The sequence below is a fragment of the Podarcis bocagei genome, assembly GCF_964188305.1.
Source record: "Podarcis bocagei genome assembly, chromosome: 1".
Taxonomy (NCBI): Eukaryota; Metazoa; Chordata; class Lepidosauria; order Squamata; family Lacertidae; genus Podarcis; species Podarcis bocagei.
Window position 1 is genome coordinate 87,638,875 of NC_138125.1, and position 27,970 is coordinate 87,666,844.

Genomic DNA, 27,970 nt, shown 5'->3' on the forward strand with positions numbered 1-27,970 from the left:
GGGCTTGTTAACACTTTTACTGGCTTTTGTGCCTGAGCAACAGGACCACTGCCTAGCCTTGGATGAAAGCCTGGGGCAATTGTCTCTTAATCCCAAGAAATTTGTACCCCAGTGATATAACGCTAATTAATCCTCCCTAGCCACCCTGCTGAGTTGCACACAATTAATTTAATTTGATTCAAAGATACATTCTTGGCAAAATAAAGTATACATGCATTTAGGAAGCAGAGCACTTAGGAAGCATGGCTGAAGCTGAGTAGAGATTCAACTTGTTTTGGATGCTAGTCCTGAGCAACAACAAAAAAGTGCCCCCAAGAATGGGCCTTCCATAGTACATTTCTGGAACTTTTTTCAGAACAAGTGTGGTGATGTCATCAAATGAGTGAGGTGATAACAACTATTTCAAGTTTGTGACAAATCAGCATAAAGGACTCATCCACACTTTGCTTTTCCCGTGCCTAAAAATCATGAGTCCGAGAGGTTTGCCACTTGTTCCATGCTTTCAAGGCAGGGGTCTGAGCAGTTTTCTGTTTGCTCCACTTCTTTACAACTGAATCAGAGCAAATGTCAATCCCCAGAAAACCTGATTGACGTTTGCTTTGACTCAGCGGTAAAGAGCAGTTTCCTTGGGAGAAAGTGGCAGGACAAGCAGAAGCGTGGATGAACCCTTGGAGAATGAAGCAGAGTTGGAGACTTCTTTCCTCTCCTTTGATGGAGTTCTTACTTCAAGCTAGCAGTTTAAATGGCAACAGTTCTTTCCAAGATCGTTTGCATTTCCATTTAAAAGTTCAAGATTGCCTTTCAGCTCGATGATGGTCTTTTGATACAGCTCAATGTATTTAACAGGTTGAACCTATGCAAATAAAAAGCAAAGTACATCTTACTCCTTGGAAACTATGCATAGCCGTCATGCTCATCCTAAGGAATTGGATATTATGCTATGTACTGCTGTTCTCTGGTGTATGCATCTGTGTGAACTGATCAATTTACCTGCCCGCATCTCTCTTTGGGAGCTGTTGTGATGAGCTCCTGCACTTGGAACATTTAGCATTACACTATGGAACTCTTCCCCTCATGACTAAGAAAGTAGAGCTGAGACAGCTGCAGTGCACCTGGCAATGGGAAGCAGGGCTTCCCTGGTCAGAAAGCATGGCTTCTTGGCTCCTTGGAGCACCAGCATCTCTTCTTCAAAGAACTAAACCTTGTTTCTTATGTGCTTGCCAGGGTAGGGGGATAAGGAAGAAATCAAGATTCTGGAGCTGGGGTCTGAATCTCTTTGGTCCCCCCTTCATCACTGTTTACACAGCACGGTGCCAGCTCTCTTTCTTCTCCTGAGACCAGTTTTCTTTGTCATTCTTTGCTTAAGGAATGCACATGCAGCAGCTCCCTTCTACATCTCTGGGCCTATCAGTTAGCCCTCCTCTTTGTTTTCCAGGAGAAATCATAGCACATTTGATGGCAGTGTGCTAAAGAGAAGCTACTACTGACCCACAAAGCATGTTGTTAATGGCTAAAATGCGGATGAGCTTGACACAGAGGCAGCAAATCTGAGAACAGGTGAGGTCCCTACGGACTGGAGGCAGGTAAATGTTGTCCCCATCTTCAAAAAGGGGGGAAAGGAAGACCCAGATAACTACCGACCAGTGAGCTTGACATCGATACCAGGGAAGGTCCTAGAACAGATAATTCAACAGGTGGTCTATGAGCATTTAGAAAAGGATGCTGTGATTACTAAGACCCAGCATGGGTTTCTCAAAAATAAGTCATGTCAGACCAATCTGATTATTTTTTTTTTAATGAAATTACAAACTTGGTGGATCAGGGAAATGCTGTGGACATAGTGTATCTTGATTTCAGAAAGGCTTTTGACAAAGTCCCCCATGATATTCCTGTGAGGAAGCTGGTAAAATGTGGGTTGAACGAGGTAACTGTTAGGTGGATTTGTAGCTGGTTGACTGACCAAACCCAAAAACTACTCATTAATGATTACTCGTCATCCTGGAAAAAAGTGACAAGTGGGGTGCCACAAGCTTCTGTCCTGGGCCCGTTGTCGTTTAATGTCTTTATAACTGACTTGAATGAAGGAATTGAGGGGATGCTAATCAAATTTGTAGATGACACCAAACTGGGAGGTGTAGCTAATGCCACAGAAGACAGAATCAGAATTTGAAATGACCTTAACAGATTGGAGAACTGGATACAAGCTAAGAAAATGAATTTCAACAGGAACAAATGTAATGTACTGCACTTAGGCAGGAAGAATCAGATGCACAAATATAGGATGGGGGACACCTGGCTTACTAGTAGTACACGTGAAAAGGATTTAGGGGTCTTGGTGGACCACAAGCTTAACATGAGACAACAGTGTGATTCAGCAGCAAAAAAAGCTAATGCTATTCTAGGCTGCATCAACAGATCAAGGGAAGTAATACTACTACTCTATTCTGCCTTAGTCAGACCACACTTGGAAAACTGTCCAATTCTGGGCACCACAATTTAAGAAGGATGTTGACAAGCTGGAATATGTGCAAAGGAGGGCAACCAATATGATAAAGGGTCTGGAAACTAAGCCTTATGAGGCGAGCTTGAAGGAGCTGGGTATGTTTAGCCTGAAAAAGAGGAGACATTCTGCAAAACTTTCTGACAGTAAGAGCTGTTCAGCAGTGGAACAGACTCCCATGAGAGGTGGTAGAGTCTTCTTCTTTGGAGGTTTTTAAGCAGAGGTTGGATGGCCAACACTTGGCACCAGCCCTGCACCTTCATATCTAAGGTCAGGATTTCAGAAATTTAGCAAAGTCTCACTTTCCTCTTTGAAGAGATGGTGCTTCTCATCGGCATATGGTTGGCCCTGAGAGAACAGGATGCTGGACTAGATGAGCAACTGGCTGGTCCAGCAGGGCTTTCTTTATGTTGCTCCCACCTGACTACTGGTAACTGGGCCCCAAGCCTTATGGGGAAATGTGCAGTGATAAAGGAGGGAGATAATCTTGGGTAGTGTTGTTGGTTTTAACCCATTTGTTTACAATAGGGATATGGTCTTAAGACTTCTGGCCCATTTTAGAAAGCAAAGAGAGAGCCAAGCAATGTCTTCCTAACACAATTTTGATAGGTGGGAGCATAGTCATTTGCTATAGAGATTTACCCTAATATTCATACAATTCCCCGACTTCTTCCCCCCTACCCCACTCCACAGGGACAGCAGGGGCAAATTCAGACAGAGAAGCATCTTGGAGAAAGAAAGCGTGCAGAAGCACAAAGGCAGCCACCAACACTTTCCTCACCAAGATCAGGAACAGCAACTGAGCCTGGCACGATGCAGGAGCTTCTGCTCCCAATAAGAAAAGAACAATGCCCTCCTTAGCTGAGGAGAATGATTTCTGCACAGAGGGGAACAGGAATTTATTGGGACTCTCAACAAAGCCTTTGACAAATGTCTCTCCTCGGCAGAGTCTGTGAAGAGAATGGAGCCATCTAGAGATGAGAAGCAGAGGCTTGTCATGGATCACAAACTGGCACTGAGGCAGAAAAGTGAGGAGGGATAAACACAGGGATAAATGGTCCATTTTCAGCCTGGCAGGAGGATGCCAGCAGAGCCCACTCTAGGCCAGGTTTGCTCCAGTATCTAAAAAGGCAGCAGTGGGAGGGGGGAGCAGAGACAGAAGAGCAGCAGAAAGGGGGGACTGTGTGTTTGTGAGGTAAAATGATCCATAAGAGAGATGGGAAAAGTCACAGGAGAAGATTCAGATGGAATAGCTAGTGGTATGCTCAAAAAAGTGTGGCTCCCAAGAGGATTGGTTGCTGGCTCTCAGGTAACAGGATAGGGCAGGGGTCTGCAACCTTTAAGACAAAAAGAGCCACTTGGACCCGTTTCCGAAGGGGGAAAAAACTGGGAGCCGCAAAACCACTGCGACATTTAAAACAAATATATCTCCGGAGCCGCGATCTGACAGCGGGCAGGAAGGTGATGTCGGGACGGTGCGTGACTAACGCATGCACTGCCCCCATGTGACATCACAGCCAGTACAGCGCCCGCCACAGTGGGGAGTGTCGGGGCGCACAATGCGCCTCCTCCCCTCGCTAGTATCCACCCCGGAGCCGCGGCAAAGGTGTAAAAGAGCCACATGCGGCTCCGGAGCCGCGGGTTGCAGACCCCTGGGATAGGGTAACCTGGTCCTGCCTGGCAAGGAGCAGCAGTAGATGAAGAATCAAACTGGGAAGCCAATTAAAGTGCAAGGAACAAGCAGCAGTGATCAGGATAGCCCACAGGGGCGGGAAAAGAGCTTGACAGGAAGTGCCTTAAAGAGCACCAGAAAAGGGTTTTGATCATGGTCATCTCTGAACAGCTACCTGGAGAATGGGGTGTGGACCATCTACTCAAGAGAAAAGAAGATGTTCCCTTTCCCTGAACAGAACTGACATCAAGACAAGGTGCTCATGATCCAGTGGGTGGGACACCCTTCAAGCAATTAGTAACCTTGTGAATTGTTTTTTAAAGGAGTAAATAGAAGGTGTGTCCCTCTGATCCAAATCAGAATACTGGGGGGGGGGGAGGGGGAGGGGAGAGATAACCATTTGCTCCGCTCTGCAGTCCCAATCCAAATCCTGCTATTTACAGTACTCCAAAGGAGACATTCACAAAAGTGCTAATTGCATGAATGGTATCAAATCTAGACTAGAGGGACAGCAATGAACTAACAGTAGTAATGGCTTGCTGCGGGGGGGGGGGGAGGGGTGCGTGGTGCTAGCCTGCCTTTCAGCTTTGCATACAAATATTTCATACTATAACTCATGTGTTTTATGGCCTCAGGGCCCCATTGCCATGTAGAAATGCATCTACTAACACTTTATTTCTTTTCTATAATACACTTATAAGCTGCTTAGTATTTTTTTAAAAATCTTGCAGTAGTGTACAACATAAAGCCAACAGACAATATCATTAAAACAAAGATACAACAAAATCCAGTAAAGCAGTAGTCATTGTGTATACAAACAAATAGAAATGGGAATCCTGAGAATTCAAACAAATAAAAGAGGGTCCCATCCCATGGGTCAGGGGAAGCCTAGGCAAAAAGGTATGTCTTTACGTACAATACAAACCATGTGCGAAGTGGGTCTTCCTTGTCCATGAAAGCTTTGGCCATAATTACCATTCTTTCTGATCTAGGAGGACTGGAGGGGGTGGGCTGGTATGACACATGAGTAAAGAAAAAAGAAGCTTCTTTTCTCCCTTGAAGGGGGGAGCGTTGCACAAGATGCTACTGTTTGGAGTCTCCAGAGATGCACACCAGCTTCTCCTAGGCTGCTCTGTTCAAAAGGTCACAATTATATTGGTGCTGCTACTGCAGCCCTGAATTGGATGGTTGCATGGTGGGGGGGGAGAGGGGAAAAAAGGACCGATTCCCTCCAGCTAAGGCATATAACGGGACAGGGGCTGGGGGGGGGGGCGGCGGCGCGGCGCGGAAAGGACCAGCCTGCAGGGCTCTAGCCACTTCCCTGGACAGCTAAGAACAGGAGTCTCTCCCCACCCACCCCCTGCACTCCCCGCTCCGGGGCTAAGATCGGCCCTCAAAGGGTTAACAAGCAATTTCTTCTCTTGACAGCTCTGAAAATGTTCGCTATCAAGCGGGAGAATGAGAGGGGAGAGCGCTGCGGAGATAAAACGCCAGCCGCGCTGGCACCGCCTGCTTAATCCCAGCATTTAATCTGCTGGGGCAGAGCTGGCTGCCTTATCGCACCGTCCTTCTGCTGCCTCCATCTCATTACCGCTCCCAGGACCGCGCCGGCCGCGCGCGCGAGCAAGTGTATAAAACTAAACTCGGCTAAGACCTGCCTGGGGCAGCGGACGCCTGCCAGGCCAAAGCAGCGCCCTCGGCACGCTTATCGCTGGCACAGGCGCTTCGTGCTGGGGAGGGACACACACACGCGCAAATATTGCATGCCTCTATTTAGCAAAGAAACACACACACTTTATGCCTACATCTAAGCCAGAGACGCCCGAGTTCTCCCGTTTGCTGTGGAAGGGAAAAGCACAAGCACTCCTTATGCTTACTGGTGGTGCAGAAAACACATGGGTGCTCCAATCCACCCAACTCAAGAGGGCGCTGTGGGTTGTGTGAATGGGGCTGGGCTGACTTCTCTAGCAAGAAACATTTACAAGCCTATTTTCACAACTGTAAGGACTAGTACCTTGCCTAAAATAAAAATAAAAATCCTGAGCCCCAGTTCTGCTTTTCTAAGCAGCGATTACAGCATTAGGAAATATACACAGCCCAACCTCATCACGCAGTCAAGGTATGTTATATATACTCTGAGGCTGTCCCAACAAATGCATGAGCTAGGTTTTGTGACATAAACGACTTGCCTTCTGTACTCTCTGACTCATGTTACACCAAACATGATCATCTGCATACACTGGGAATTTGGGACTCCTTCCCTCTCAGCTGCCCCCCCCCCATGTAGTAGTTTATAGACCCCCGAGTTTGCCCAGCCTCTCTCTGCTATCACACAAAAAAGAAAGCTAGTCCATTGCTTTACCCTTTGTTAAAGAGATTCAGACACTGCAAGATACAAGTCAGTAACCTGCAACAGCCTTACTTCTTATGCGTTTGGAACCAGGGCTCTCTGGGGGCTTGCTGTGGAGCGGGGACTCGCCTTTGTCTTTTTTGTGTCTTTGTAGCTTTCCTAAACTAATTTTTCCACTGTCCCATCCCCCTGCTAATAGCCTGGCTGCATCGCAGATTTAAGGGAGAGGGAAGACCTAGACAAAAGGCCTCATCTCCTATCGCACTTCTGGGCGCTGGTAGAGAATCCATCTCCTACCCAGCCGTGGTGTTATCTGCAAAATCCTTCACGGTGACATTGTGCAGATGCAAGACTTGTGTTCCAGGGTGTGCGGAGCAGGGCCTATCTCTCCGGGAGAGGATGTGCTTCTGCTGATAAGATTTATTGTCACACCAGCTCCCAGATGATGGTGCCAGAATTTCCATGCCTGGTTAACAGCACAGGCAGCTCTCAGAGTCAGCTCAGCAGGAAACATCGGGAAAAGCGGCTTTCCGCAGGGGACCCAGGGGCACGTCATGGGCCCTGGTGGCTTGGAAATTAAAGCCAGCTGGGCAGCCTTACAGAAGAATCTCGAGAATGGTTTGGGAAGTGGAAGAAAATCCTGCCCGGCAAGAGGTCGACCTGGCAGGGCTGCTTCACATTCTACAGTTTCAACAAGCATGTGTAGTGGTAGTGCAGAAGATGAATAAATTTGGTTTTTTAAATAATCTGTACATGTACCAGGGGACTGGCCACTGGTCAGGATCCCCCTGGTGTGCACACATGACTTTTGAAAAATATCAATCATCTCAGAAAGGAAGGGTATGGGTCTTGGGTATGGGTGTCATAGTTCAGCAGTAAATCATATGCTGTTCATGACGAAAATCCACTTACATCCCCTATTCCTTCCTCCAGTTCAAGAGAACTGGAAATTTCCCATGTAGTTCAGAGGGCATCCCTGTTCTTGCCTCATCTATCTTCCTCTGCAAGTACCAAGGGCAGAGGGAGTGGGTGGGGGAATGGTTCACCATCACTTTCTACCACCAGAATCAGAAGAGAGTGAGCTTCCCACTGCAACTAGCCTGAAATTATGGGGCATGGGGCAATCAAAATCCCTAGCAAGTGATCGTGAGTTTATAACTCCTGCTTTTGTGGCTAAAATCCAGAATCCTTTCCCTCCAAGGTGTTGTCACCTCACCATGGGGCTGATGGGAGTTGGAGTCTAACAATATCTGGAGTGCCATGGAGGTTCCCTGTCCAACTCCCATCAGCCCCAGACAGCATACCCAGTGGCCAGGACTGGTGGGGACTATAGTCCAAAAAATCATCTGGAGGGTTGATTGTTTCCCCACACCTGCCATAAAGTCTGCATACAGGGAGCTCCGTCGAGATGGACATGCAGCCAACTAGGGAACACAACTAGGGAAGTACCAGCAGGGTTAGGACAGGCAAGGCAGCCCTGTGAGTGCTCCCTGTCTGGCCAAGTTGGTCCCCTTCTGCGCCTGTCAAGGGATGTGCCTGCCTGAAGTGTAGCTGCAGAATTGGCACACATGCAATGGGGTGAATGAATTAGCGAGAGCCCAGGGTGAAGCAAATTGCTGTGTTGGGAGTCAAGACTGCCAAGCGCATTTGGGGGCAATGGAGTGAAGGATCAGCAGGACACTCTGAGTGGGGCCCTCCCTTGCACAGTTCATAATCTCCATTCCTCTTCACTGTTCCACACTGTTTCAATATTGGTAACCCACTCACCAAGTGGTATGAGGTTTTATACTATGGTTTACTTTGGTCTTCTGAATTAAGGAAACTGTTGTTGTTGTTGTTGTTTCCTCATGCCACACATTGTAATGCCATGGTAAACAGTGGGGACTTTATCAAGCACTGAGGCTTTCCCACATTTACCATGTGGTAAATTTCTGCATTCACCCCATGGCCAGGTACAGCCCTGGCCTGAGTCTTTAATTATCCTTTTGATGCCCCCATTTCTCATCTACAGTGCTCTTCTCTTTTTCATTTGCTTGCAACCATAGTGTCTTAAGCAGGGGCGGAGGAAGCGGTGGTGGCGGACCCGCCCCAGGGGTCACCACTGAGGGGGGGGTGACAAAATGGTGGGTGGCACTCACTGCGGGGCCTGCAGCATGCCAGAGCCATGCGTCTCTCCTGGGAGTGACACTGTGCTGCCCCAAACGGTCTGCCCACCGCCTCCCCCTCAGCTGTAGGGTGGCTGAGAGGGAGGAGGCAGGCAGACTCTTCAGAGGCCCCGTGGAGTGTCCTGCCCCGGCTCACACGGAGGAGCACAGGGCACGCACGCCGCCCCACAAGCCTGAATGGCTTGCTCCACCGCTGGTCTTAAGGACTGCTACTTTGTTGTGTGCCACAGTGTCATTACTACCGAAGGGACCCCCTCAGATCTGCGAAGGAAGCAATTCAGGAAGAAGCATCAAGAACACCAGACAAAAATGATGGCCACAGTAATCTACTATGGATGGCAGAATGGGCTCAGGACCAGCTCCTCACTTGCGTATCACCAGCTACTCCTCCCAATCTTACAGCTCACATCAGTAGGAATGGTTACATCACTTCATTTCCAGTTCTATGCCACTTTTGCACAGTATCATTCGTAAGCCTGTTCTGCCCCATTTCTGCATTAATCTGCAAACTTTCTTAAATACAAAATCCGCACCAACCCCCCCCCATAATTAAATATACATTAAAAAACTTTATTTGAATGCTTTTTCTCATAAGATACAGAATTATAAATCTGTTTTCTCTCAAAGTATGCATTTTCAAATGTATTTCACCCTAAAATCTTTACTATTTATTTATTTATATCTATTAAATGGTTATCCCACCCTTCATTCTCCCAGTGGGTGGCAAACACTTCAGGGATTAAACAATGCAATTAAAAATAAAATAAACATATTTACAACAATTAAAAACAAGTAGGCTTTTTGAGCTGAGAACTACACCATAAAATTCAAAGAGCGAACTCTGCAGGATAACTATGTGTTCAGATCTTCATGATAGCCTAGGAGAAGGTGGATCAGGTCAGCTCACACCAGAATTCAGAGAGAACAAATCTGTCAGGGAACTGACATCGGAGCCAGAGGCGGAGGGAAGGCTCTCAAGTGATGCTGGAGAGGGACCCAGCAGGGAGAGAGGTAGCTCAGCGGGGGAAGGAAATCAGCGCAACACCAGGGATAAAGGGGGGCAGATGGGGGAATCGGCGAGAGGGCTCCAGGACTCTTCGCTGGACACCAGCGGGGAGATCACGGGTCCAACGCTACCCACACCCTCCCTGCGCAGAAGACTTCCGCGCAGGGAGAGTAGGAGGAGACTTGGCGTCAAACAGCTTTTATGCTGGAAAAGGTTTAAGAAACGCCAACTGACGGATTCTGCTAGCGACTGAGGCAGCCACGAAGTGAAGGGCTGTCCAGACAGAAAAGGTGTAACAAGGCAACATAGCCAGGACTGGCGGCAACTTACGCACGAGCAACCCCTATATTCATTACAAAATCCCTTGAGCAGCTCTACCCACCCAGTTCACTCACACCACTCTCCCATACACAGCTCTCCATGAATTAAATTTGTCTCTATTATTTATTTATTTTTTGTTTCTAGATCGTTGGGTGCCTGCCTTTCATTGTATCCCTCGTTTCAGGTGTTTTGTCTCCAATCACAGCTCATTTGTGCAGCACAAACAAAATCACCCTGTTGCATTCCAAAATAATTAACATGAAATTAACTACCCACACCTCCTGACTCCATGCAAATCATTACTGTGGATTAAACCCCCCAGTTTTCCCAGACACACAATACAGAAAGGGGTGGGGATGGGGTCCCTCCATGGCTGGTGATCACAGGGATGGACGAGTTAAATGGTAGGGCAAGCAACCCTTACCAAGTGTTTTTGAGTGAACATCCTTTTATGGCTTCTGTTCCTTATTCCAGAGCCCAGCGGCTGAAAGGCATGTTCCCCTTCATTTCATAAGGAAAGGAAGGAAGGGAGTGGGGAGAGGCAAGCCAAGAAGATACAGGGTTGGCCCTACCAGAGTGAGGCAGCTGCCATAAGCAGGCAGCAGATTTTGCGGTGTTATGAAAAGGCAGCAATATGATAATGATGCTGCTGATACCTTTTCTGCCAGGTAGAGGGAAATTCCCTTTTGGGATTTTCTGTCTCAGGAATCAAAGTACCGTACTTTTCCGTGTATAAGACTAGAGGTTTTTTTTACTTTAAAACAAGGTTAAAAATCCGGGGGGGGGGGGGCGTCTTATACACAGATAGTGCATATGCCAATATTCTAAATTTGGGGAACCCAAAGTAGAGGTGTCTTATACATGGGGGCGTCGTATACACGAAAAAATATGGTACCTTGCCCGGCCTTTGATGGCATGGGGTGAGGGGAGGCACCATTTGTTGCTCTGCTTCAGGAAGCAAAATGTCTTGGCAGGCTGGACCTTAGAGCATCAGAAAAAAAACCTGAGAGATGATATGCATGTCTCTGTGGGAGAAGGATACCCAGAGAAGGGATAGCCAGGGTGTCGGCAGTGGTGGGACTGATGAGCACATTAACATTGGGGGTGGGGGGTGGGGTGGAGAGATGTGAAAGAAAACAAGGCTCTGCTATATCTTTAATACTTGTGTATAGAACAGGGAATTTTGGCAGGTTTTGCTTGCCGTGCTGAAATCCTCTCTTCCACGCAGGAGAACCTAGCCCACCATACAAGAATCTTTCCCCACTCTTTCCTCTCTCTGTATCTCTCTTTCAGACACGACATCTCTCTTCCTCTCTCCCCGTGTCCCTGTGGTTCGATTCCGGGGGTTTGTAGCTTCTGCCAAGGAGAATTTGACACCAACACATTAGAGAGGAGAGAAAAACAAACAGGGCGAGACCTTCCCACTCCTTTGCCTCTCATCCTTCCCCCTGCAGCCGAGGCGGTGGGAAGGAGGGAGGGCACAGCCTGGCAGCCTCATCAGAAGCTGCAAGTGAAGTAGGGTGAGCTACAAGCCCAGCTCGTTAATAATGGAACCCTTTTAAGGGAGATTATGCCAACTTCACGGCTTTGATCTTTGATTGCCAATTTGCATCTTTAAAGAGTTGGGACCGCTCCAGCCCTGGGCCTGGCCCTTTGTGGTTCTCTCTTGGCTGATGGGTTTGTTCTTGATGCCTAAGCAGGCAGCTAACGGCTGATTAAAACCCTTTCGGCGGTGCTTAAATCAATGAAACAGACATGATAGGACCCGGCATTCCAAGGCAACAGTGACTCCCACAGAAGCGCCTGCAAGCCTAGCTTGGGCAAGCTCTAGGGCAGCTGGCAACCTGTGCAGCATCTGCCTCATATCCAGGAGAATGTGAGTAGGGCCAGCCCTACCATAAGGCAAAGAGAGATGGCACCTGAAGCAGCTGATTCTGGGTGCTCTGAAATGACGGCAAATGGCAAGCTATTATTGTTATTGGATTTTTCTTGCCAGGGAGGGGGAAAGGCACTTGTGGGATTATTTGCTTCAGGTTCAAAAATGACTTGGCCAATATTGGATATTATGCACCTGATCTTTTGGGTGTGGGGAGGGCTCCACCTCAGGCAGCAAAATGCCTTGGGCCAGCCCTGAATGTGAATGTGGATTCAGGCTCTACTTTAAATATCGTGCTACAGGTGAAGGGGTGACTGAGCAGTCAAATCTGTATAAAGCAGCCATTGTCACACACTCAAGACTGTTGTTTGCTACTTCATTGTTCAACCTGCTTTGGGAAGCTCTAAAAATGTGTTTAGTCATGAGCTATCTATTGAGTGAAGCAATTAAAATGCAGTTTTCTGGAGCATTCACCACTGACCTTGCCATTCCAACTGTTCACCACACTAAAATAGTTTTGCAATTCAACCATGTGTGCATTTAATTGAGGGTGGTACTATAGCAAAAAACTGAATATGGAAGTGATCCTCCAGGTCAACCTCCTTAATAGCAGTGAGATCTATCCAAACTAGCCTGTTAAGAACGGGTGACAACTTTTCTGCCAGGATTGTCCATCCTTTCATTTTATTTATATTCCGCTCTTCAGAAAGTGCAAGAGTGGTGTGCATGAAGCTGTTTCCCCTTCAGGCACTGATCAAGTCCCCAACCCACATCAACAGTGTATATACCATCCAACAATATACAAAACAGAATGCGAACACCCACCACTTCCATTGTCTTTGAAGAATGATCCCTCAGACGCAGAGGAGTCCCCTCCCATTGCTGTTGGTACAGGGCACATCAACAGTGTATATACCATCCAACAATATACAAAACAGAATGCGAACACCCACCACTTCCATTGTCTTTGAAGAATGATCCCTCAGACGCAGAGGAGTCCCCTCCCATTGCTGTTGGTACAGGGCGCCGATCTCCCCCTTTGCTGTGTCACAATTTACCCAACCTTCCCATTTTAAAAGCCAATTACCCTACAGCACCTCTCCACCGTAACCAAGATGCCACCTATATTTTCACTCTTGGAGAAGGGACAGCAACAACAGAGACCCTTACTGGTCATTTGAATGTTGCATCTGGTCTATAATGCCTTTGGAAATTCATGAAAAATGGCTGCTGTTTTCAAACCAGGATAGATGGTAATAGGTCTACGTGTGCCCCATAATGGAGAGGGGGGAACACCCACATATTGTACTGGAGCTGCTACACTGAGCAGAGGGAGTGAGGAGGATAGGCAGAGTGACTTGGATGAGTCTGAAGAGATCAAACATTCAGAGATACCCATCAGCAAACTTTGCTCTGGAATAATCTCCCTTTGGCTAATATTTGCCAAGAGCTGCGGATGAACTGCCAGGAATGTATTTGAATTGCCACCCCAGTGATATAATAATTGACTGCATTGAGGACAGGGAAAAGGAAGGCTGGAGAGCTCAGGGGCAGAATAAACCCTGGTCTCCAACAAAGGGCAGGTGCTCAAAGTGGGCATTCATCCAAACCACCCCTTTCCCTAGCCTAGAAATTGGTTAAGGGAACAATGATATTGGGCATATCTGCTGTCACCAATGAAGAGTTAAGAATCAAAAACAAAATGAAATTAAATAGAGACAAATGTAAGATTCTAACAGTAAGGTAGGAATAACCAGATGCACAAATAAATATAAGATGGGGGACACCTGGATTGCCAGTAGCACATGTGACAAGGATCTAGGGGGTCTTAGCAGACCACAAGCTAAACATGAGTCAACAGTGTGATGCAGCAGCAAAAAAACCCATAATGCTATTCTAGGCTGCATCAACAGAAACATAGTGTTCAAATCAAAAGAAGTAAAAGTATCACTCCCTTCTGCCTTGGTCAGATCACACCTGGAGTACTTTGTCCAGTTCTGGGCACCACCATTTAAGAAGCATATTGGCAGGCTGGAGTGTGCACAGAGGAAAGTGACCAAGATGATAAATGATCTGTAAACCAAGCCTTATGAGAAACAGTTGAGAATGTTGGGTATGTTTAGCCTGGATAAGATGACCACTTTGATGGCCACTTTGCTGAAGGGCTGTCACATGGAAGATGGAGCAAGCTTGTTTTCTCCTATTACAGAGGATATGACTCAAGCCAACAGATTTAAATTACAAGAAAGGAGATTCCAAGCAAACACCAGAACTTTCTGACAGTAAGAGTTGTTTGACAGTGGAATGGGTCACCTTGGAAGGTGGTGGACTCTCTTTCACTGGAGGTTTTTAAGCAAAGGTTGGATAGCCATCTGCCAGGGATTCTTTAGCTGTGATTTCTGCATTGCAGGGGTATAGATGACCCTTGGGGTACCTTCCAACTCTACAAACTTATGTTTCTATTCCTATGGTGAGCCCTGCCTCACACAATTTCTTTGGCACCCCAGAATGAACTATTGTCCTCAGGTCCTAACATGCTGCATGCTACAATTTGTCTCCTTAGACCAGGGAAGGAGAAACCTGTGGCCCTCCAGATTTGCTAGACTCCAGTTCCCATCAGTCCCTGTCAGAAAGGTCAAGGGTCAGGGATTGTTGAAACTGTAGTCCAAGAACATCTGGAGGCCCCCAGACTTCTTATTCCTGACTATTCCTGACTTATTCTAGGCTGCTTTGGTTGCTTGCACATCCACTTCCCTTACCCTGTTGCCTGACTCTAGCTTCAGGCTTTGTCCTTCCTTCACTGCCTGTTGTCACTGAGCCACTGAAGCACATTGATTCCTAGACAGCAAATGGAGAGGGAAGCTCCTTTCATCATTTGCTGAATGTGTTTCACTGCTATAAGCACTGCCCTAGGCAGCCACCTATATGTAATCGTAGGACCAGCTCTTAGATGCGTTTAGGAGCATTCTGAAAGGCATCCACAACAAAATCACTTTAAAGGGCCCCACTCGTCTCACCAATGTTGTCTAGAACAGATGTGAGGAACATGTGGTCCTCCAGATGTTACTGTGCTACAACTCCCACCATCCCTGAATACTGGCCATGCTCGGCGTTGGAGTCCATCAGCAGCTGGAGGGCCCCTTTTTCCTCTCCTTTCCTGCATAATAAAAAGTTGTTTGGACTGAAGTTGCAATGGTGATTACCATAGCTGTGTGGATGACACATATGGAGGTGCATAATGCTTAAGCACTGGCTGGTGTTCCCAGAAACATACATAATCCATGTTGCAGTGGAAAGGTCAACGTGTGCACAGCAATCATGTTTGGCCCCTCATATGGACAGCTGCCCTAAGATCCCTAGGCTCTGGAATGCCATTTGCAGGCTGATGCTGGCAGAAGGGATGTAATATACTTCAGACATGCTGCTTTCCAAGTTACACCCACTGACAGAGGTTCATACTGTCTTCCTTGGAGATTGAGGCCTGCTCAAAATGTACTAGCTGGCTTTAGTACAACCAGTTAAAAATGTGTGTTTGCACCATGAATTCCAGTTATGAGGGCTTTTAGTCACACGTCTTCTATTTTGCACATTATTTGCAAATTGTGGATATGTGGATTCTCTCTCTCTCTCTCTCTCTCTCTCTCTCTCTCTCTCTCTCACACACACACACACACACACACACACAATTCTGGCAAATGTGTACTTGCTATATTTGTGCCTAGGTGAAGGGGTCATTTGCACCACTTCTAAACACACTAACCCCTTCCACTCAACCATGATAGTACACATACACACTCACCTTTCTGAGCACAATCACATGATTGACTTGAGTAGTGTGTGTCAGCGTCTCTGTGTGTGTGTTAGGATGGGGTTTGTGCAGAAGCAGCTGGGCCCGTTATCAGGCCAGAGTTAATTAAGGCCATGTCAGGCGATAAGAGAACAGGATGTCGGAGCAGGAACTAGGCAAGCAGGGGGGGGAGGGGGGCTCTGGGCTGAGGGAGGAGGCAATGGTGCCGAGCTGAACTCTCCTAGGGAAACATCCTTGCAACGCTCAGCGCTGAGAGATACGATCAGCACCAGCAGCACCAGAGTGATGGAGAGTCTCCCAGACAACAGAGCAAGTGCACGGCCTTGCTGCTGTCAGGGCCAGCGCAGAGCACAATGTACATCACTGAGGGGTCACAGACAAGCATAAAACTATCCAGTGGGAAATGGGGAAGAGGGAGGGTTAGGAAGCCAGGACCTTTGTTTCTGCCCCAGGCGCACCTACATCTCGTGGGAAACAGCCCCTTATCTTCGGTTCTGCTCCTATTTTAAGCACTGCTCAGGAGAAAGTGGGCCTTTTGCCATGTGAATCTGTGGTCCTCCAACTTGGGCAAGGGGAGAAGAGATACACTGAACTTTCTCCAGTTTCCCCTTACTTCTCTCCATGCCTAGCACTGGTAAGGGGTTAGCGCATAGCTTTGGTCCTATCTGGAGAGATGGCCCTACCCACAAACTGTCCCCGCAAGGCTGTAAGCAGATGACCCCCAACTTTATCTCTCTGCATGTGAACAGCCGCCTCGGTCTAGGTCTTAACCTCCAACTACCTCTCTGATATTTCTGCCTGGATGATTCATTGTCATCTCAAACTCAATATTCCCAAGAAAGAATGTCCTATATAACAACTATTTGCATTACTAGTGCACATGAAAACAATGCACAGAAAATGGGACAATAAAACAATAAAATTTATCATGAAACTGCGCACTACCTTAAAATGTCTGCTGGAACAAGAAAGTCTTAGCCATGCTCCTGAAGTTCAGCAAGGAGGGTGCCTGTCTACTCTCAGTTAGGAGTGAGTTCCACTGGTTTGGGACCATTACATGGCCTCTGAGTTAGCCTTTCCACAGAGGTGCTCTTGATCATTTTGGATGCCCCTATCTACTCTATTATAATTAGTTTATAAAGGTTGCAAAAACATAACATGCATTCCTGCACACACAGATAAGCAGTGCATATATGTATGCAGACATGTAGCAACACTGTGCACAAACACCCCACAAGAGCCTCAGATTTTATTTCAATAAGCAAGGAAGCTTCTAGCCCATATGACAGTGGAGATAAGTTTGAAAGTGTGTGTGTATTGCCTAGTGACATTTCAGGAGCCAAAAGGGACGGAGCAAGACCTTCATTATTTGGGACATGGGTGGCGCTGTGGTGTAGACCACTGAGCCTTGGGCTTGCTGACTATAAGGTCGGCGGTTCGAATCCCTGCGACGGGGTGAGCTCCCATCGCTCAGTCCCAGCTCCTGCCAACCTAGCAGTTTGAAAGCACGTCAAAGTGCAAGTAGATAAATAGGTACCGCTCCGACGGGAAGGTAAACAGCGTTTCCATGCGCTGCTCTGGCTTAGAAGCGGCTTAGTCACGCTGGCCCCATGACCCGGAAAAACTGTCTGTGGACAAACATCAGCTCCCTCGGCCAGTAAAGCGAGATGAGCGGCATAACCCCAGAGTCGTTCGCGGCTGGACTTAACTGTCAGGGGTCCTTTACCTTTACCTTTTTAAGATCTTCATTTGACAAAGGGATCATCTGCCATATTACTTGCCCTCCTGCACAGCCAGCAGAAAAAGAATTATTCCAAAGAAACAGCGATGATTTGTCTTAATTTGTATAATGCCCCAAACCCCTGCCCGGTTGCGATCCCAATCTCACCCAAGCTTGCAGCCCCTGTGGGTTCTGGGTACTGCATGGACATGATCTCCCCATTGCACTGCGGACAGACCTGTCTGCTTAGTGGCAATGCTGGATAGATACCGTATTTTTCGCCCCATAAGACGCACCGGCCCATAAGACGCACCTAGTTTTTTGGGGGGGAAATAAAGGAAAATTTTTTTATTTCCCCCCCAGGTGCGCTGCGCTACACCAGGAGCTTGGGGCGTGCGGAGCTCAGCGCGCCCCAAGCATCTGCGTGCAGGCAAGGTCTCCGCTAGCGTGGGAGAGCTGGGCGCCTCTCCCAGGGCTAGCGGACCCCTGCGCTAATCCAGAAGCTTGGGACGAGCTGAGGTCAGCGCGCCCCAAGCTTCTGCGTGCGCGCAAGCAGTCCGCTATCCTTGGGATAGCCGCGGGGCTCTCCCAGGGCTAGCGGATCGCTGCGCTACACCAGGAGCTTGGGGCGTGCTGAGCTCAGCGCGCCCCAAGCTTCTGCGTGCGCGCAAGCAGTCCGCTATCCTTGGGATAGCCGCGGGGCTCTCCCAGGGCTAGCGGATCGCTGCGCTACACCAGGAGCTTGGGGCGTGCTGAGCTCAGCGCGCCCCAAGCTTCTAGGTGCGCGCAAGCAGTCCGCTGCCGCCCTAAGCCTCGCGCACCCGGTGGGACCTCCTGCCGGGTGCGCGAGGCTTGCAGACACTCGCCCGAAGCAGGGAGAGCCCTCCGGAGGGCTCCCCGTGCTTCGGGCGACGGGCTGCCGCCCCAAGCCTCGCGCACCGGGCGGGACCTCCTGCCGGGTGCGCGAGGCTTGCAGACACTCGCCCGAAGCAGGGAGAGCCCTCCGGAGGGCTCCCCGTGCTTCGGGCGACAGGCTGCCTCCCCAAGCCTCGCGCACCGGGCGGGACCTCCTGCCGGGTGCGCGAGGCTTGCAGACACTCGCCCGAAGCAGGGAGAGCCCTCCGGAGGGCTCCCCGTGCTTCGGGCGACAGGCTGCCGCCCCAAGCCTCGCGCACCGGGCGGGACCTCCTGCCGGGTGCGCGAGGCTTGCAGACACTCGCCCGAAGCAGGGAGAGCCCTCCGGAGGGCTCCCCGTGCTTCGGGCGACGGGCTGCCGCCCCAAGCCTCGCGCACCGGGCGGGACCTCCTGCCGGGTGCGCGAAGCTTGCAGACACTCGCCCGAAGCAGGGAGAGCCCTCCGGAGGGCTCCCCGTGCTTCGGGCGACGGGCTGCCGCCCCAAGCCTCGCGCACCGGGCGGGACCTCCTGCCGGGTGCGCGAGGCTTGCAGACACTTGCCCGAAGCAGGGAGAGCCCTCCGGAGGGCTCCCCGTGCTTCGGGCGACGGGCTGCCGCCCCAAGCCTCGCGCACCGGGCGGGACCTCCTGCCGGGCGCGCGAGGCTTGCAGACACTCGCCCGAAGCAGGGAGAGCCCTCCGGAGGGCTCCCCGTGCTTCGGGCGACGGGCTGCCGCCCCAAGCCTCGCGCACCGGGCGGGACCTCCTGCCGGGTGCGCGAGGCTTGCAGACACTCGCCCGAAGCAGGGAGAGCCCTCCGGAGGGCTCCCCGTGCTTCGGGCGACAGGCTGCCGCCCCAAGCCTCGCGCACCGGGCGGGACCTCCTGCCGGGCGCGCGAGGCTTGCAGGCATTCGCCCGAAGCAGGGAGAGCCCTCCGGAGGGCTCCCCGTGCTTCGGGCGACGGGCTGCCGCCCCAAGCCTCGCGCACCGGGCGGGACCTCCTGCTGGGTGCGCGAGGCTTGCAGACACTCGCCCGAAGCAGGGAGAGCCCTCCGGAGGGCTCCCCGTGCTTCGGGCGACGGGCTGCCTCCCCAAGCCTCGCGCACCGGGCGGGACCTCCTGCCGGGTGCGCGAGGCTTGCAGACACTCGCCCGAAGCAGGGAGAGCCCTCCGGAGGGCTCCCCGTGCTTCGGGCGACAGGCTGCCGCCCCAAGCCTCGCGCACCGGGCGGGACCTCCTGCCGGGCGCGCGAGGCTTGCAGGCATTCGCCCGAAGCAGGGAGAGCCCTCCGGAGGGCTCCCCGTGCTTCGGGCGACGGGCTGCCGCCCCAAGCCTCGCGCACTGGGCGGGACCTCCTGCCGGGTGCGCGAGGCTTGCAGGCATTCGCCCGAAGCAGGGAGAGCCCTCCGGAGGGCTCCCCGTGCTTCGGGCGACAGGCTGCCGCCCCAAGCCTTGCGCACCCGGTGGGACCTCCTGCCGGGCGCACGAGGATTGCAGGCATTCGCCCCATAAGACGCACCCCGATTTCCCCTTCATTTTTGGAGGGGAAAAAGTGCGTCTTATGGGGCGAAAAATACGGTAGTTAAGACCAAAGATTGGGCGCTTTTGGAGTGTTCCTCCACCCACATCCTCATTCCCCCCGTCCTCAGTCTCCAAGGGCAGTGGAGCCTCTGCAGAGTCCAATCAGCATTTTGCTGGAGAGACAGAAAATACAAAAGAGTCTTTGCAAATAATTAGTGAGTGTAATTGTAGCTGATCTTTGATTAATGAAGAGGGATTCTCGCCGCCTTAGGAGTCCCAGACGCAGTGCACAAGAGTGTGAGTGTGTGGGGGGGAGAGATGGGGGGAGCAAGAGGCCGCCACATGCAGCCTTAATTGTTCTGTTTGGAGATTATTTATCACCCTTGCGCTCCCTGCACAACAGAGCTGGCTATTAGTAGCTCCCAGGCTGTGGACAGACAGGCAAATGGGGAGGAAGGGTGGAGGGGAGAGAGCAGGAAGTCAGGGGCCATGGTGGGGCACAACCACCGCAAAGCTGCTGTCACAGCAGGGATGCTTCCTTTGCTGAGGCTACTTTGACAGCATCCGTGGCCTGGAGAGCCTAGGATGGAGAGGGGATAATGAGCAGTTACATCAATCAGGGCCCCATTCACATCACTTTGCTGCCACCCCTCTCCCAAGGGCACTGGCAGCTGTTGAGATGGGCCTACCTTCAGTCACAGGGGTCACAAGCCAATACTTAGCTTGAAGCCGGTGGACGTTCTTCCCATACACCTCTCTGCAGTCTCTCTGCATCACATGCCACCCCATTCCAATGCGATGGGACTGGGAAAGAAGTGCTGAGCTCACTCCGCCTGCCTCCCAGACATAAGCTTAGCCCTAGAACCTAGTTAGAATTGTAAATCAAGGCTGCCTCTTCACACACTTAGTCACTTCTTTGAAGACAAGTAGGATTAGCCAAAGTATCCCAACAGCTGATAGATGGAGCTCCTCTTTCCATGTCAGAACACCCATCTGCATTCCAACCTATCTGGCACTGACCCCCACCACTTGTCCACACTTGCATGTCCTGGATATGAGAAGTAGAAAAGCTGGAGCTAGGGTTGCCATATTTTGACAAGCAAATAAGAGGACCCATTGGCCGACTTCTACTTTTAACTATGGATTGTTATGACTACCCATGAAAAAGAGGGCGTGTCCTGGGGGGAAAGGACATATGGCAACCCTAATTCCACTATCTATCCCCTTATCCCTGAAAATAAAAAGCTGAGCTAAACTTCCCTAATTGTGCAAGACAGAAAGCCACTAAAAGTGCCTTCATAGGCATGTTTGGTAGGGACGTGGGAGAGGGCCTTCTCGGTGGCTACTCCCAGGTTTTGGAACTCTCTTCCTAGAGAAACTAGACTGGCTCCCTCCTTGTTGACCTTCTACTGGCAAGTGAAGACTTTTTTTATTCCAGCAGGCTTGGAGAACTGACTGCTTTTAAGGAAAGGACTCCTAATAGTGTGCTATAGTGTTTGGCTGGGCCTCCCCCCCCCCCGCCCATCTGCGTCTTAGTAAATAGTTTTTTTAAAATGTTGTTTTGGTTTCAAAGATAGTTTAATTATTTTTTAACAAGAACATTTAATATGTTTTTAACTAAATGCATTTTATCTGCATTTGTTAGAATTTTTGTGAGCCACCTTGAGTCCCAGTTTTGTGGGGCTAGGTGGGAATAGAATAGAATAGAATAGAATAGAATAGAATAGAATAGAAGCCAAGCCAAGCCAAGCCAAGCCAAGCCAAGCCAAGCCGGGGATTTCCCCCCCAACACGTAAAACTAGTTCCAGTTTAGGGAATGTCGCCTTCATCATAGTTGCAAAAACTGGAATCCTTCTGTGAATTCCAGAGCTCTCACATCTGCAAAGCAGTACAGCACAGAGATCAGTAGTATCAGTTGCAATGACTGAGCTAGGACTGCACCAAAGCACACAAGAAGAGTGTTACTCCAGTCATATAGTGCCACCCCCAATGCTATGTAAGACTATGTAAGGCAACTAGTGCTTAGGTGGAAAGGAATTTCCCTCCATTGTGGCACCAGCAATAGTTACTTGTAGGATGTGCAGAACCACCAACAGAGAAAAGAAGGCAAAAAGGGAATGTGGAAGATCCCAAGTGAAGTTGGGAGGGGGGGGGAAGAGAGAGAAAACAGATAAGAAGATGGGTACAAGGGAAGCAATTTTCTCGGAAGTTCTCTTGACAAGTACTGAAACTGGAGGCTTTTAAGAAAATTAAGTAGCTGGGTGAGATAAGATCAGGGCTGCTTTTCATAGATGAGCAACTGATTACAAGATAAGACACAAAGGGCAAGGATCTGTGGTCCATTTTCATCCTGGAGAGAAGTAAACAATGGAGTGTTCAATAGTAACTGAGAAAAAAAGATGGGCATTTAAGCAGAGGTTTGGGCAGGGTTAGGGGATGCCTGCAGTTGATACTCAAGACCATTTAAGTCTAAAGCAGGCTGCTGGGAGGATTTCCCAAAGGATCCCATAAAATTGGGAAAAGATACAATGAAATGGGAGATTAAATTTAATGCCAGCAAGTGCAAAGTGAGGCATCCTGGGAAAAGCAACCCTTCTTTTTGGGCTAAGAGTTATGATGTGTAAGGTTGCTCCCACTGAGGAAAGAGATTTAAGGGAGTCCTTGTGGCTAGCTCCCAGAAAACACCAGATCAATGGGCTGCAGTTGTCAAAAGGCAGCCGAGATGTTAGGAGCAATTATGAAAGGGATAAAAAAATATATGCAGAAAATAGCTTCAGCACTTTTCTATAAGCCAATGGCATGTGCATACAAGGGGTGCCCATGCACAGCTTTGGTAACCCCTTACCTACGAAAAAAGGAGGAAAGAAAGGTAGGAAGAAAAGACACAGCAGAACTGGAAAAGATTCAGCACACAGACAGGCTGAATCAAAACAGTCAGGGGAGGCAACATTTCCATACCGCAGAAGATGCAATAATAATATTAGGACATCAATTTATAAAGGAGACAAAGACAGAGGATGAAACTGCTACAAGATAATTAACAGAGGAGACAAAGTAGGGAAAGAAGTACCTTGAAGTGGAACAAGTTTGGCAAGGCTTTGATCTTTCAGACACAATGAGGAAGGAGCAGCTAAGTACCCTTTAACACACATCAATCGGGAATAATAGAAGATAAGTCAAAAGAGGGATGGAGGTGTCACATTGTGTCCCAGTGACCCAAGGAAGCAAGGCTTCCATGCACTTTGGCATTTTCAAGATCCACCAGGTTTCTGAATTTTAGCATCAAGACACGCATTTTAAAAAAATTCAATACAAGGTGTATATTTCCAGAAGAGCAGAAGTGTTCATAGGTGCCAACTCATAGGGGCTGAGGGCCCCAAACATACAATATTCACCCCCAAACGTACAATATTTGAGGTGCCCCCCCCAGTTGATGGGCATTGTTCCTGCAAGAAAGCACTGGGAATACAGCTGCCGCCCAGCACTTGCTCACCCTATTCAGCTTTTCTCCCCCCCCCCCGACCCACTGGAGCTCTGTTGGGGCTTAGGGAAAACCGGGCATGAGCCAAGGGGGCTGGATGCGCCGGCTCTCAGTCACAGCTCTTGTAAACACGGGGTTTAATTGTTCGGGGGTTTTTTTAGTATGTTGTTTTAATGAGCTCTGTTTGAAATGCTGTTTGCACTTCTAAAGTTTTAAACTGTGTATATATATATTGTGTATATGTTGTATACATTTTGAGGTGGGGCCTCTCACACAAGGACGTGCATAATAGCCATTGGCTGGCCAGCCAGTTGGGAAAAGGAGGCGGTTGCTCTCTGTTGACACCTTGCAAGGCCACAAGAAGGTGGCTTCGGAAGGGGGCCGTGATGGCTATTGCTGCTGCTGCTGCTGCATAACACCTGCCTCCACCTCCCTTCCTCTCCTCAGCCCTAAACCATGGGCTTTCCGCATCTGCCAACCCTGAGGGAGATCTCAGCATGTGTCCTGCCACCAGTAGGAAGTGGAGAGCGAGGGCTGCGTCCTCCTCCTCCTGGCCCATGGCAGAGGCTGAGGGTGAGAGAGCAGCCGCTCGCCAGGGTGTTCGGCTCCACCCCCTGGTTCCTCCCAAAACACAACACGCCGTGCGTCACACATGTGACATCATGCGCGTGATGTCGGCCCCCTCAATTTTTGGTGCAAGTTGGCGCCTCTGGCAGTGCTAGTCTTTAAGATGTCATAAGACTCTCACTACATATTTATTAATTATATAAAACATTTCTTAGCCTGCTCTTCATCACCACAGGCAATCCCAGAATGGGATACAAGACTTAAGATAAAAATATATATAGTAAGGACATACAGTACAATAAACAAGATCAGATGTAGGAAGTGTAATCCTGAGTGGGCAATCACATGTATCTTCCAATTTGGGATTGCTTTGTGCATCTGATGAAGTGGACTGTAGCCCACAAAAGCTTTTGTCTGGGGTCCTCAATGTGATGCTTGTGGGGAGTATGGCATCCTGATACACACACCCCATCAGTGCCCACCAAAGCTCCTTGCCCCTCCCAAACTTCAGGCAGTATTCAACTATCAGTGGGAACCCTGCATGTGGTAAGCTGCAATGCTTGCATAGATAGAACATACATCACTGAGCGGCACAATTCCACCCTTTCTATTTTAAATTGAGACTTATTTATTTATTTGAGTTGTTGTTGTTGTTGTTGGGTGTGTGTCCCTGTTTTTTCATTTTCATTTTATTCGTTCTGGGGAGTGTGTAGCTGTTCTGCCTGGTTGTTTTGGGAGGGTCTCTGAGCACTGTCAGTTTCTCTACTATGAAATTAGTATTTTGTGGTGCCCACACCTGTTTCTTAGATCTCCAAATGTGCCCCAAGCCCAGAAAGATTGCCCCCCAGCTTATGCCATAATAAATGTGCAAATCTTCTAGGTGCCACAATATTTTTATAATTTTCATAATTCCTGAGATGATGGTAATCAGTTTTCATTTAATTTTTATTCTATTTGAGCAAGAACTCCATTAATCCCAAGAGCTTACACACCTCCCAGATGGTCTAACCAAGCAATGAAATCCCCCCTCTATGTTTTCCATTGCTGTGAAATACTTTGTACAATACAAAAGGCAGCAAACTATGAGATGATGTAAAGAGGCGGTGAAAGGGACATCGGTATTCAGACCAGGAATGTAAAAATCAGGCAGCAAAGTTTCTTAAAGAAAAAGTTTTTATTTGGATTTTTGTCCGACAAAAAGCAAATAGGGTGCATTCAGGAAAATGAAGAATGCCCGCCCCCCCTTTGGGGCAGTCAACTTATATATCTTTCTGCAAAGCACAGTTCAGCCCCTTGGCATCCCTTTAGCCAATGATTGACAATTTCCTATGGTCATTGATACATATTCATTAAAGCTCAACCAATGAATAAATTTGGTGTGTCCTTTCGGTTCCAAGTTGCCTATTCCACTAGGTGGCGCTACTGGCTTATAAACTAATTAACCTGTTTACTAGTTCCAGGAACTGCCCCTGAGCAGGTGTTTACTGGAAACGCGTCCTGTGGTTTTGACAGTTTCTCTCTCAGAGTTATATCTGGATTTAGGTGGTTAGCTACGTCCTGCTACTTGCCTTTGTCAGGGGTCGTTTCTCAGAAATGGCTTAACCTCAGGTGCAAGCTACCCTAACCACATCCTTGCAAGCTTGCATGCTTGCTGCCTCTGCAAAAGGTGGCAAAGTGACAAACATGAGAAAGAGAAATAGTCTTTAACTTTCTAAAATGGCTTTGTGCTTTTAGCTTTTAGATGGCCCTATAATATGGCTTCAGAGGTTCTTAGCCTGGCTCTCTATTGGTCATCCTGACCTTCACCCCTGCATTCCCCCCTTTCCATCACGAAAATGCTGACCGGTCACGGTTCTCCATTTTCGCTTGATGGACCTATAGGTGCAACATCATAGAGAGCCAGGATATAGGTACGTGTTGCTGCATTAACTGAGCGGCTTACCATTTGGCGTACAATCTGGATAAGGCAAGGCAAAAAGCATGATAAGAATAATACGGTAACGAAGAGAAGTAAAATCACAAGCAAAATCTCTTTTAACCATGACCAACCTGGGAGTTAAGAACTAATTCAACTACATACACTGGGGAGACCTGCACCATCTAGACTAATTTTGTGGTACAAATCAGCCTGTAACACTCAGACCTGTTCAGGCTCTTAGCTACAGCTGTTGTCATATTCAGGAAGGTGTTTTCCTTCCACCCTGTGGCCATTTGAGAGGTGAGAACCATCAGGAGGCAGGGTATGATCCACATCCTGATTCGAGGAATGTTCGGTGCCCCAGAACAAAGAACTGTACCACCAACACAGAAATACCACAAAAAGGGTAATACCACAAGCCAAAGGGATGGTGGCCCACGAAGGCCAGGTCATGGGGCCTCTAACTCCTGGCCCTGCTACGGCGTGAACAGCGTCTACACACAAAACATTCCCACTCTACACAGGGAAAAGTGGCCGTCTGGGACTGATACACTGCTAGGCCTCGGGAGCCATAGGGATGGCAATAGACTCTATAAAGTTCAAAGGCTGGTCCTACTGGGTGGAGGTCACCTACGTGGTCTCTGACCAGGGCCTATGGAGGCTGAAGCCTGGAGTGGTAACCCTTATGCAGCCACAAGAATACCCTACCACATTCAAGGGTATTAGATGTGGAGTTACCAGGCCCAGTAGTTCAGGCAGTATTCTGGGATTTTTGGGAGGCTCGAGCCACCACGACAACCACAGGTGGGGCTGCAGGATTTACTGGCACTTGTTCAGCAATTTCAATGCGCACCTGGTTCAGGCTCCCTCCCCTGCAATATTTGCATTAAGATAGGCTCCGCCCCATGCAACACCTGGATCAAGATTAGGACCTGGTCTACCAGATGGGCTTGGTACAGTGCTCCACCCCCTGAGTGACAGTTGGTTCCCAACCAGTCGTAGCAGAGGTCCGCAGGCCAATAGGGTTGGTATGGCTCAGTGGGGTCAGGACAATAGGACATAGAGCAAAAAGGGCAGTAGGACATACAGAACATAATAGAGAAAAGGGGAAAGTCCTTGTGAAAGTCCTTGTGATGATCAGTCACAGGATCACGTTGCCCGTGGCCCAACGCGTTTCCGGTAGCGTCAGACACAAGGTGATGATCAGACGCGTGTGATGCACCCAGGGAATCACGTCGGCTACTCTCACCGCAGTTGGGATGGAGAGGAGGACGGTATACGGGCCTCGCCACTTAGGGATGAGGGGGTTGCGCTTCCACGCTGTCACCCGGCTGGAACTGGTGGACCGGCTCAGCGAGACTGCACGGTGTAGGCTCGAGGTAGTACCTGGAAAGGGAAGCAAACACACACGGGGACAGGAATTGCACTTGTTCCTGAGTGATGTGATCTCCCACCCGCCCCAAACTGGCGGGGATGTCTCAGACGAAAGGGGTGGCCTGCCATACAAAAGTTCAAAGGGTGATAGTCTCAGTCTCTTGGTTGGAGCGCTCCGAATCTGAAACAAGGCAATGGGCAGGACATCTATCCAGTGTAGTCCCGTCTCCTGGGTCAGCTTGGCCAAGTGGGTCTTCAAGGTGCGATTCATACGCTCAGGTTTCCCCAAACTCTGGGGTCTGTAGGCTGTGTGTAGCCTCCAGTTTATCTGCAGCGCCTTGCACACTTCTTGCACAACTTTATCAATGAAGGCAGGGCCATTGTCACTGCCAATACTTCTGGGGAGGCCAAATCGGGGTATGAGTTCATGTAACAGTTTCTTGGACACTTCACGAGGTATCTCTGTTCTAATGGGGTATGCCTCTGTCCAGCCCGTCAGGGTGAAGACAAACACAAGCAGGTATTTGATGCCCCTAGTTGGTGGTAGTTCAGTGAAGTCCACAATCAGGCTTTCCATAGGGGTAAAGCCCACGTGTTGTACACCCGGTGGGGGGAGGTGGCCTTGTCTGGGGGTGTTCTTGGCGCACAGGACACACCCCTGGGATATAGCAGCAACTAGTTGAGAAAGGTTAGTGATATAGAAAAGTCTCCCAAGGTGTGCTCTGGCAGCTGGACCCCCTAGATGAGTGGACTCGTGGTAATTCTTCACAATCACGGTAGCCAGATGTTGGGGCAC

The 27,970-nt window shown here is 49.3% G+C and overlaps 2 protein-coding genes across 9 annotated transcripts in view; one reads left to right on the forward strand and one right to left on the reverse strand.

The window, feature by feature from the left end:
• The window catches only part of OBSL1 (obscurin like cytoskeletal adaptor 1), a 178,404-nt gene extending 172,481 nt beyond the window's left edge, over nucleotides 1-5,923 (forward strand). For all 6 annotated transcript variants that reach the window (XR_014002243.1, XR_014002244.1, XR_014002245.1 and 3 more), the window contains one exon: nucleotides 5,911-5,923. The gene's annotated coding sequence lies outside the window, so the exon portion shown is untranslated. The remainder of the gene's footprint in view (nucleotides 1-5,910) is intronic.
• The window catches only part of ASIC4 (acid sensing ion channel subunit family member 4), a 232,915-nt gene that overhangs the window by 51,493 nt on the left and 153,452 nt on the right, over nucleotides 1-27,970 (reverse strand). The gene's annotated exons all lie outside the window — the stretch shown is intronic.